Raw genomic sequence first — 12097 nt, 5'->3', positions numbered from 1 at the left:
ATATTGTATCACAGCTTTTACATTTGACCTAGTATATTCCTGATCCCTTGAGTTTATCCCTCTTGGCTGTTGGTTGGCTTATGTTTTACTGGATAGTTTTTCACTAATTTATATTCTATTTGGAAGCATTGTTTCTTTAGTGTTTTTGCCACTCTGCGTGTTAATTTATGCGTGTAAGTGATAGTGTACCATTCGCCGCTTTTCTGTCTCACGTAATTGTGTGTGTGTGTGTGTGTGTGCGTGCGTGTGTGTGTGTGTGTATTCAGTGGGTTTGTGAATTTTCAGCTTGCGACTAACTTGTATTCTGGAAATATTCAGTTTACTTTTTTTTTTCAATTGACTCTGTGTACTACATGTATGTCATACCCATCGTTCATAGCTATTTATATGACTAAACTCATTTCTTTTTCATAGTTTCTCTTATTGAGTGGGATCCTTTTTTACCTATCTAACTAATGTCTTAGTGCAGCAAGCTTCGGGTTGTGGGGATGATTAGATGTAGAATGAATTATTGTGTCTGTGGCTGCTGGTTTTCAGACATTTTTAAATGTATATCTTACATTTTCTATTATTATTATTATTGCTGTTTTTCTTGTTGTTGTGCTGTTCAGTACTGAGACTGGTTTGATGCAGCTCTCCATGCTACTCTATCCTGTGCAAGCTTCTTCTCCCAGTACTTACGGCAACCTACATCCATCTGAATCTGTTTAGTGTATTCATCTCTTGGTCTCCATCTACGATTTTACCCTCCATGCTGCCCTCCAATACTAAATCGGTGATCCCTTGATGCCTCAGAACATGTCCTACCAACTGATACCTTCTTCCTGTCAAGTTGTGCCACAAACTCCTCTTCTCCCTAATTCTATTCAATACCTCCTCATTAGTTATGTGATCTACCCATCTAATCTTCAGCATTCTCTTGTAGCACCACATTTCGAAGGCTTCTACACTCTTCTTGCTAAACTATTTATTGTCCATGTTTCACTTCCATACATGGCTACACTCCATCCTTTCAGGAACGATTTCCTGACACTTAAATCTATACTGGATGTTAACAAATTTCTCTTCTTCAGAAACGCTTTCCTTGCCATTGCCAGTCTACATTTTATATCCTCTCTACTTCGACCATCATCGTTTATTTGCTCCCCAAATAACAAAACTCCTTTACTACTTCAAGTGTCTCATTTCCCAATCTAATTCCCTCAGCAACACCCGATTTAATTAGGCTACATTCCATTATCCTCGTTTTGCTTTTGTTGATGTTCATCTTATATCTTTCTTTCAAGACACTGTCCATTCCGTTCAGCTGCACTTACAGGTTCTTTGCTGTCTCTGACAGAATTACAATGTCATCGGCGAACCTCAAAATTTTAATTTCTTCTCCATGGATTTTAATTCCTACTCCGAATTTTTCCTTTGTTTCCTTCACTGCTTGCTCAGTATACAGACTGATTCCCTTTCATGCTCCTTGACTCTTATAACTGCTATCTGGTTTCCGTACAAATTGTAAATAGCCTTTTGCTCCCTGTATTTTACCAACTGCCATCTTAAGAATTTGAAAGAGAGTATTCTAGTCAACATTGTCAAAAGCTTTCTCTAAGCCTACAAAAGCTAGAAACGTAGCTTTGCCTTTCCTTAATCTATCTTATAAGATAAGTCGTAGATTTTGTATTGACTCACGTGTCCCAGTATTTCTACGGAATCCAAACTGATCTTCCCCGAGTTCGGCTTCTACCAGTTTTTCCATTCGTCCATAAAGAATTCGCGTAAGTATTTTGCAGCAGTGACTTATTAAACTGATAGTTCGGTAATTTTCACATCTGTCAACACCTATGTTCATTGGGATTGGAATTATTATATTCTTCTTGAAGTCTGAGGGTACTTCGACTGTCTCATACATCTTGCTCACCAGATGGTAGAATTTTGTCGGGACTGGCTCTCCCAAGGCTGTCAGTAGTCCTAATGGGATGTTGTCTACTCCCAGGGCCTTGTTTCAACTTAGGTCTCTCAGGGCTCTGTCAAACTCTTCCCACAGTATCATATCTCCCATTTCATCTTCATTTACATCCTCTTGCATTTCCATAATATTGTCCTCAAGTACATCGCCCTTGTATAGACACTCTATATACTCCTTGCACCTTTCTGCTTTCCCTCTTTGCTTAGAACTGGGTTTCTATCTTAGCTCTTGATATTCATTCCAAAGTGGTTCTCTTTTCTCCAAAGGTCTCTTTAACTTTCCTGTAGGCAGTATCTATCTTACCTCTAATGAGATAAGCCTCTAAATCCTTACATTTGTCCACTAGCCATCGCTGGTTAGCCATTTTGCACTTCCTGTCGATCTCATTTTTGAGACGTTTGCATTCCTTTTTGCGTGTTACATTTACTGCATTTTTTATATTTTCTTCTTTCATCAATTAAATTCAATATTTCTTCTGTTACCCAAGGATTTCTACGAGCCCCGTCTTTTAGCCTGCTTGATCCTCTGCTGCCTTCACTTCTTCATTCCTCAAAGCTACCCATTCTTCCTATACTGTATTTCTTTCCCCCGTTCCTGTCAATTGTTCCCTTATGCTCTCCCTGAAACTCTGTACAACCTCTGGTTTAGTCAGTTTATCCAGGTCACATACTCTTAAATTCTCACCTTTTGGCAGTTTCTTCAGTTTTAATCTAAAGTTCATAACCAATAGATTGTGGTCAGAGTCCACATCTGCCCCTTGATATTTCTTACATTTTAAAACTTCGTTCATAAATCTCTGTCTTACCATTATATTATCTATCTGATGCTTTCTAATATCTCCAGGCTTCTTCCATGTATACAAAGTTCTTCCGTGATTCTTGAGTCATGTGTTAGCTATGATTAAGTTATGCTCTGTGCAAAATTCTACCAGGCTGCTTCCTCTTTCATTTCTTACACCCAATCCATATTCACCTACTATGTTTCCTTCTCTTCCTTTTCCTACTCTCGAATTACAGTCACCCATTAGTATTAAATTTTCGTCTCCCTTCACATCTGAATAATTTCCTTTATCTAATCGTACATTTCATCAGTTTCTTCATCATCTGCTGAGCTAGATAGCATATAAACTTGTTCTACTGTAGTAGGCGTGGGATTCGTGTGTATCTTGGCCACAATAACGTGTTCACTATGCTGTTTGTAGTAGCTTACCCGCGCTCCTATTTTTTTTATTCATTATTAAACCTACTCCTGCATTACCCCTATTTGATTTTGTATTTATAACCCTGTGTTCATCTGACCAAAAGTCTTGTTCCTTCTTCCACCAAACTTCACTAATTCCAACTTTATCTAACTTTAACCTATCCACTTCCCTTTATAAATTTTCTAACTTACTTGCCCGATTAAGGGATCTGACATTCCATGCTCCGATCTGTAGAACGCCAGATTTCTTTCTGCTGATAACGACACCCTCTTGAGTAGTCCCTACCTGGACATCCGAATGGGGGGCTATTTTAACTCCAGAATATTTTACCCAAGAGGACGCCATCATTATTTAACCATACAGTAAAACTTCTTGCCCTCAGGAAAAATTTCGGCCGTAGTTTCACCTTGCTTTCAGCCATTCGCAGTACCAGCACAGCAAGGTCGTTTTGGTCAGTGTTACAAGGCCAGATCAGTCAATCATCCAGACTGTTGCCCCTGCAACTACTGAAATGGCTGCTGCCCCTCTTCAGGAATCACATGTCTGTGTGGCCTCTCAACAGCTACCTCTCTCTTGTGGCTGCACCTACGGTACGGCTATCTGTATCACTGAGGCATGCAAGCCTCCCCACCAATGGCAAGGTCCATGGTTCATGGGGGGGTCGTTATTGTTAAGTCAAGAAAATGTATTTGATTTTCTTTCCCTTTGTCAAGTGTGAATTTTATGTTCTGATGAGCTTTGTTGATTTCAGAGTGGAGTTCATCTTTTTTTTTATTTTTAATTTTTCTCTCTACCAGACAAGTAATGTCATCCACATACTTATTGATCGTTACCAATATATGGTTTTAAATCTTTTTTTTAGTGGTTATCTTTTCAAATATCTGGATTTCAAGATGACTGGTAAAAATGTTGGCCAATGATCCTGATATTGGGGATCCTGGGGGTAGTCCATCACTTTGCAGATAATATTTTCTTATTTCTGTTATTGCTTCTGTATTGAGGTTGCTGTGAGATATAAGATTTTTTCCTATGATTTCTGTGATAGAGATGGAGGCTTACATTTCTTCTATGTAGAATGAAATCAGTGACGTTGCATATGGTACCTGTATGTTCCAGATTTTTTCTTTTAGGTTTCCTGTGTTTATCACTGTTCTATTGATTTCTATTTTGTAGTGTCTTGTGATTAACTCTTGGAGATATTTGGCTATGTCGTATGTTGGGGCTTTCCTGAAGTTAATAACGGTTCTCACTGGTGTACCATCTTTATGTTTCTTTGGTTGGCTGTGGAGTGTTGGTGCTTCCAAGCCACTGAAGATGCCTTGCAGAGAATAATTAATGGTGGACTCCTCTGTATGGGTAGACACTGATGAAAAAACGTTTCTCCCTTTTATTCGTTTAAAACATTGTGTTCTTGTGAAGCTGAATTTGGTAATTACTCAAGAGGCGCTTCATTAAGTTGTAATAGCCACATCCATATTTTATTCAGAATAATACTGATGACAGCATTGTGTGTGCAATGTGAATGATTACTCTCGTGATATTAACAAAATAGGACTTCATCATTAATAAAATAATAAATAACTATTGTCAATGACATAATTTAATATTTTGTAAAAAGTTATATCTCAGACAATACACATGGGAGAAGGTAATGAAAATCTCAATATTTTGGCGTCTATGATTCTTCTAGAATAATCATTCTTCTTGTTCAAACTGTTGTACTGATAGGATTGGTGTTTTGTAACACAGAGGTCTGGAAAAAACTGTATTATGTTGATAAATTAATATCTGAAAAACAGAGTTTATGTGTCATTGAAATGAATCTTCGTTGTTTGGAGTTTTATTTCATTGTGATTCTTGTCCTACTTAAATGTTTATTTTTTTGATCAGCTACAAAGGAGCGAAGCCATTAGCGCTATTGATCTACAGCGCGATGTATTGGTAAATGCTGTATAATTAGCGATTAGAATTGAGAATTATTTTCAAATGTTAATGCATATAGTGAAGGTACAAAAAGATTTAATATATATTATTTGTTAGTAGTAAAACAGGGGTTGAAGCATAATCGATAAGTGATTGTCTTACGTTAGTTGCCATCTTAGTGAAATATGGCAGTGGCAGTTTTAAATTGATTTTCTATACAGACATAAATGTTTTGCTCATAATTGCAATAATAATTGTGTATTGGTGGCGCAGAACCCACTGTGAGGTAATAAATTCCAGTTAGACTGTGAATAAACTCTAAATATAGTGAACTTATATGACTGCAAACAGCATCTTACCTGATACAAATTCTTATATGCTGATGCATGAATCCTGGTTATTTCGCAACTTTGATGAAATATTTTGACAGGAAAAAATACATTAGTGTTGCGTGCATGTGGTATTGTGTGACAAAACTGTTCACTTTGTTCAAAGGAAAGTGTTGCCACCTTGAATAACAGCAGTGTTAAATTCGATAAACGATCTGCAACTATCAACGAGACTATTATTCAATAGCACAGAAAATGACTAAAATCATTACTCCTGTTCAGTTCAGATTATTTATCATTCATTTAGCTTGTTTGCTGGTTACATATGATCATTTTTAGCATGAATTTAGTGGCATTTACACTGATTGACGGACAACATTGCCACACGTTCCCAGGTGGAGATTTCTTTAACAAACTTACGATCATTAGCTGGGAAACGCAGAGATTAAATAAAGCCTCATGTTACATTATTAATAAGTAACTAGTTTTATTGTATTCTTGTTTAAATTGTGCAACACGCAATCAAATCACAATACAGTACCCCACAAAGTGTTCAGTTAACTATCTTCCTTAATAGCACTCGATAGGTCAGTACTACAAAGTATCTACGCTAAACTACCTTCTGTACCGAAAAATAATTAAGCAGCGATTAAAATCTGTATGTACTGAGGCAGATATGTCTCTGTAGAACTCTCTTCCACAATATACAATTTTTTATTGGTATTCTTGCCTCATTGAGCATTTAACGTATTACTTTAGTGTGCTCTTTGTAGTTTAGTTGTATCATACTATTACTGTTACTCACTGACGTATGTAAACGTAATCTGTGTTACCTGATCAATGAAATAAACTGCTCAGCCTTACACAAGAGGGCCAAGATAAAGTTTTAACCGATCAAAATGTACTATGGTCAAACAGATGAAACTCTGCATTTGTGGGAGAAATTACGAATAAGGCAGGGTATGGGCCTTCATTTCTTAGTTTTTCCTTTCTTTTATAGGGTTTTTAGCAAATAAGATTTGGTCTGTACTGAGGAAGTAAAGTCGCCTTGTTGCTATGTTACAACTGTTTCTGAATGGTTTTATACTTGTTCTTTTCTACCTTGCCTTTAAAATTGTTCTGTTTTATCAGCTTCCAGATCACCACCTCACGTATTTCAAGAGTGAACTGCAACTTGTCAAGCTGAAACGGAGAAACATGGATCTTGCAGAAACTGCCTTAGGGGACATATACCTGTTGATTCGTGTATGTGACTGTTGTATGCAGAAGTTACATTTCAACGTGCTTGTTCCAGTCTATATGTGAATTGCTGACATAGTGTGACAGCATCCAAGTGACTGGTTTATGGACACGGGGGAGGCGACAATTTGCTTTGCGAGGGAACGGAACTGTACGCCACTTTTGAATCGGAACAACTTAAATACCTTTGTGGACACTGTTGACATAACATTTGTTTCTTGATCACTTAGCATAGAATTAGAACTAAATAATTTACAAAGCTGCAAGCAACAGTTTCTGCAGTTGTGTCCACAAGTACCACTAGGTGTCAGTATCCAGGAAAGTGATGAATAATGAGTAAGATGTGCTTATTTTTTGGGTAGTTTGGGGAAAGGGTCCTATAATATCCATGGCACATTCTGAAATGGCCTTACAGTTTCTTGAAGTATTTGTAAAGGAATTTCGATTCTCAGTTAAGGAACCCTCTCGCACAAGGCAGACCGTTCCGTATATATTTGCAATCATTGATTTGCCTACCTCTCACATGCTAGCGTTTGTGGCTCATTGCCAATTATGACAGGCCTGCAAGCTGTCATAACATATCGACATAATGTACCATTGCAGTTCTTTTGGTATTACTACCCGATTACTCAGGAGGGTTTTATGATAAAAGAGGTCAGTTCCTGCCAGATACTGTCACTCCCCGAATAACTACATATATTTCTTCAAAACTGGCTGTTCTGACTCAGACAAACGTATCGAATTTTCCCTTAACTGATTCCTTAATACAGGTAGAATAGTGTACACGTTCCTCACTGGCAACTTCTTATTTCCTTTACGTTTCAATTGATTCCGACACTGAACTTTTGCTTCCAGTACTTCCTTGCCATTTTCCAGCAGAGTTCCATGCGGTATTTCTGTATTTCTTTGACCAACATTATCATCACATTGGGGCACATGGAGCATTTTCCCTGATACCTTTGGATTACTGAAACTTCATTTGACATGAATCTGTAACCGGTAGCAAACGGCGTTCTGGCTGAGTGGATCACCCAGAAAGTTCGATCTCGGCGGTATCCAGGCTTTGACATCAATTTAGAGAACTTTTAAGTTGCTCGATTGATATTGACAGGGGTAGTAGTATTTAATGCCCCAGTTCGTGGTTCCATTGGAGAATGTGGAGGAGGCACACACAAGAAGTTTCACGCGAATGTGGAGCGTACCTATTGTCAAAAAAGTGACACGCCTCACTGAATTGTGCAGTTCACATCATATATAATCCATCTCTGTCTGAAAATTGGCTAGGAAATCGTTCCTTAAAATGACATCACCGCTGTGTTTCCTAACTACTTCTATGTCACACATCCTCCCATCATTTCGCAAATCTACCAAACTAGTTCTTGAAGGTGTGATTATCTCATCACCTACACCACTAATGTTGTAATGTGGCAGTTCGGGAAGACGTTTGTCATTTTGTGAAACAATTAACACACTAATCTGAGTTCTTATGTGTATCATCAACTAAAAATCCGTCCACTGATCTTGTCTTCTAAAACCGCAGAGTGAAAATTTCATTCTGGAAACATCTCGCAGGCTGTGGTTAAGCCATGTCTCCGCAATATCCTTTCTTCCAGGAGTGCTAGTTCTGCAACGTTCGTAGCAGAGCATCTGAGGAGTCTGGAAGGTAGGAGACGAGATGCTGGTAGAATTGATGCTGTGAGGGCGGGTCGTGAGTCGTGCTTAGGTAACTCAGTCGGTAAAGCACTTGCCCGCAAAAGGTCTAGAGTTCGAGTCTCGGTCCAGCACACCGTTTTAATCTTGGAGGAGGTTTCATACATATAGATGGTTGGTTCACCATATTTCACTGTATAATTAAAAAAAAAATGAAATGTCATGAGGCTAGGGTATCTCATCGAATAGACTGGTTACCTGGTACAAGTCTTTTTAGTTGACACCACTTCGGCGACTTACGTGTCGATGGGGATATGATGAGGATGATGAAGACAACACAACACTCAGTCCCTGAGCGGAGGAAATCTCCGACCCAGCTGGGAATCGAACAAGGACCCCTGTGCATGGCATTCCGTCGCACTGACCACTCAGCTAACGAGGCAGACTGTGTAATTAAATATTGATATTGTCACTTTGCATGGAAATTATTGAATGATCTTTTCACTATTTATTACAATAGAAACTATTTTCTGATTAGTTATTTTAGTCCATAAAATGAAGCCAAGTGTGCGAAGTATGTTTCGAGGACAGGTGAATATTTTTGTATAAATCTTGCACGTAAAATCATAAAAAAATCACCAAAGAGCATTACCACATAAATAAAACCTCCTCCAGAAAAACATTCAGATCTGAAAGGGTTAAAGTCAGGTTTGTTAATTATTTTGTTTCTAATCAGAAGCAGGACAAGATTGCTCTTTGACACAGGGCATCAAGTGTTAGACATCATGAGGAATCTCTGTCCAAGTCCAGTCCATTTTTACATCATGGAAAAAAAATTGCCAATGTCTTCGGGAGAGAATTTCTGTTAGTAGAGTTGGCTGTTGTGGAACCTTCGGTCTTTTCAGTGGGGTAATTGGAGTTTTGAGCAGGGAAACGAGAGTTTCATCAGGAGAGAAATCAGACATCAGTTCTTTTGTTTGCCTGACAATAATGATGGATCTCCACAAAAGACTGCTCATTTGATGATTTGAGGATCTCGAATTATTCTGCTTTATTTCATTTTCTTTCTGGAACACTGTTTTCTCACCGTGACACTCGTAAGAGGAATGAATTTGTGTTCCTCAAGTTTAAAGAATTTCGCCCTCGGAACATTTTTGTGCTGATCCAGGGATTTTAAACAATCTCCCACGTCCCAAGGCTATCGATACTTACTGTTCTGTTCCAGTACAATAAGTCCCATCTATAGGCTACTTTGCAGAACAATATCCTCATTTTCCTGCAAAACCTGCCAACGTACGCTATCTGATGAAAAGTATGCGGACACTTCTGTGTGTTGCAAGATTGACCACTAGATATCAAGAAAGACGGAACTGCCCGTTCAAAAGGAGGCAGGGAATTGAGTTGTGTCAGCAAGGAAGCGGTATCGGTAGACCAGGTTAGCCAGGAGAACTCAGTGGCACCGAACATGGACTAGTCATTTGATGTCACCTGAGTAAAAAACCCATCAGCGACATTTCAGCCGTTCTAAAGCTGGCCAAGCAGACGGCGATGTTGTTGTGGGATGGAAAAGCCAAGGAGCAGCTACAGATAATCGAAGACTGGGCAGATATCACGTACTGAGGGACAGGGACAGCTGAGCATTGAGGATGATGGTTGTAAACAGTCGAAAGAAGTCGGAGCAAGGAGACGCTCATGAGTTCCAGCTGTCCAGCTGGTACGATTTCTTTGCGACGTTGCGATGGGGATTAGAAAAAAGGGGTAGAACGGTTCATTAGCTCCTCATAAGCTACACATTTCTGGAATCAGCGATAAGCGACTCTTGAGGTGATGTAAAGAATGATGCCACTAGACAGTGGATAACTGGAAACGAGTGTTTTGGAGATATAAATCATGCCATAACATGTGGCAATTCGATGGTTGGCGCATGTCAGGAGAACGTTACTCGCCAACACGTGCAGTCCTAGCAGTGAAACACAGAGGAGGTGATGTTACGGTGCGCGTGCGTTTCTCGTCTTCAGTGTTCCCTTATTGCGCTTAAGAAACCGTCAAATGCTAAAGAGTGTGCATAAACTTCACTGCATTGTGTAATTTGTACGACAGAGGAACAGTTCACCGACAATGATGGTTTGTGTCCGTATGGTAACGCACCCTGTCGTATACCAGTATCTATGAGGCAATAGCATGGACAATAGCATTCCAGAAATAAACTGTCCTGCTCAGAGTCCGCACCTAAACCCAATGGAATAGCATTGGGATGAGTAAGAACGACCTCACTCCGGACTCCACCATCCAAGGCGCCATAAAGGCAAATCGTGGGCGCATTCCATATTAATCTCCACTAAGAGGCGCGCGGGTACTTCTGACCAAATGGTGTAAATTGACCAACTTTATACGAACTTACATTCCATTCGAGATTCGACTCGGTCAAATGTGATGTCATCCTACACCAGACACGAGATTTCAAGACACGAGATTTCTAAACATTAAATAACCATTACTTGCTAGTGACTTCGCAGAGTAGTTGTTTTTTGTATTTGGTCAGTATTTATTCCAAGACTGTGTATTTCACAATCATCGTTCATTCGAACAACAGAAATGAAAACGGTGACCATTCTACTGCATTATAAAAGTTAATTGGCAACAGTAAAATAGGTAAAGTAAAGTAGAACAAGGCATAAGAATACAACAATGTTATACTGCATACAAAAGAAAAATGAGTAAATGCGTAGGAATCGTATGAAGGAAACATTTTTAGCTGTAGTGGATACATTCTGAAAATTGACAATTCATGTTATCCTTTATATAAATCTTATAATCGCTGAATGAAATCGCTTAAAACAGCGCAGTATGAGTGGTAAGGTCTGGGATTGGTAAACCGGGCACGTAGGCTGCTGGAGCCTACAAAAATTTATTTTAACCACATTAATTGAAAAAGAGCACTGGTAACAATACAATGCTTAATTAGTATTTGCAAATTGTGGTGATCTACACCGACTATTCAGTTATATAAAAGCAACGGGAATAATTAAAAAAAAAATTAAAGGTAAACAGCCTCATGGCCCCACTTTAAATTAATAAAATATAACCTTGACATAACTACAGATCTGAGCTCACTAGTCAATTATTAGGGCTAATGAATATGAAAAATAACAATATTGTAAAAGGGATTAGGTTTAAAACTATTAGGTTTAAAGAAAACACTCAAATAGCAAGTTCTCATAAATACGTGAATTAACTATTGTGGAAAACATTCGGCAATATGAGAGCCTGAAAGGTCTACACAGCAGTCGGCACATTCTCGACGTCTGGCGTTCACATCGGCCGCGCGTCTGAATTCCGTGCTCGACAGCTCAAGTGACAGCAATAGGCACGAGGGCCCGCGCACACCAATAACGGCTTCAATGACACACAAACCCAGTACTAATATACAGATCACTAAAATACTAAAATCAACAGCCAAGCACGGGGTAGCGCCAAATGCAGAAAGAGATGTTAAACGTTATAATGTGACAACTGCAGTTACTATTACAGCAATAGTTCATTACACAATCTCCAATCACGTGAAATTTCACTTGATAAAATTATAAACCACAACTAGTTCAACGCGTTAATGATGAGACAGTCCGCACACAACCTTAAAAACCAAAGCACCGTTCTACGGCGCAAAATTTTTGTAGTTGCCAACAAGGAAGTTGGAAACAAAAGAAAAGTTCGGAGTAGGTATTAAAATCCACTGAGAAGAAATAAAGAGTTTGATGTTTGCCGATGACACTGTAATTCTGTCAGAGACAGCAAAGA

The sequence above is a fragment of the Schistocerca americana genome, chromosome 4 (assembly GCF_021461395.2).
Source record: "Schistocerca americana isolate TAMUIC-IGC-003095 chromosome 4, iqSchAmer2.1, whole genome shotgun sequence".
Lineage (NCBI taxonomy): Eukaryota > Metazoa > Arthropoda > Insecta > Orthoptera > Acrididae > Schistocerca > Schistocerca americana.
This window is presented reverse-complemented; position numbering follows the sequence as displayed.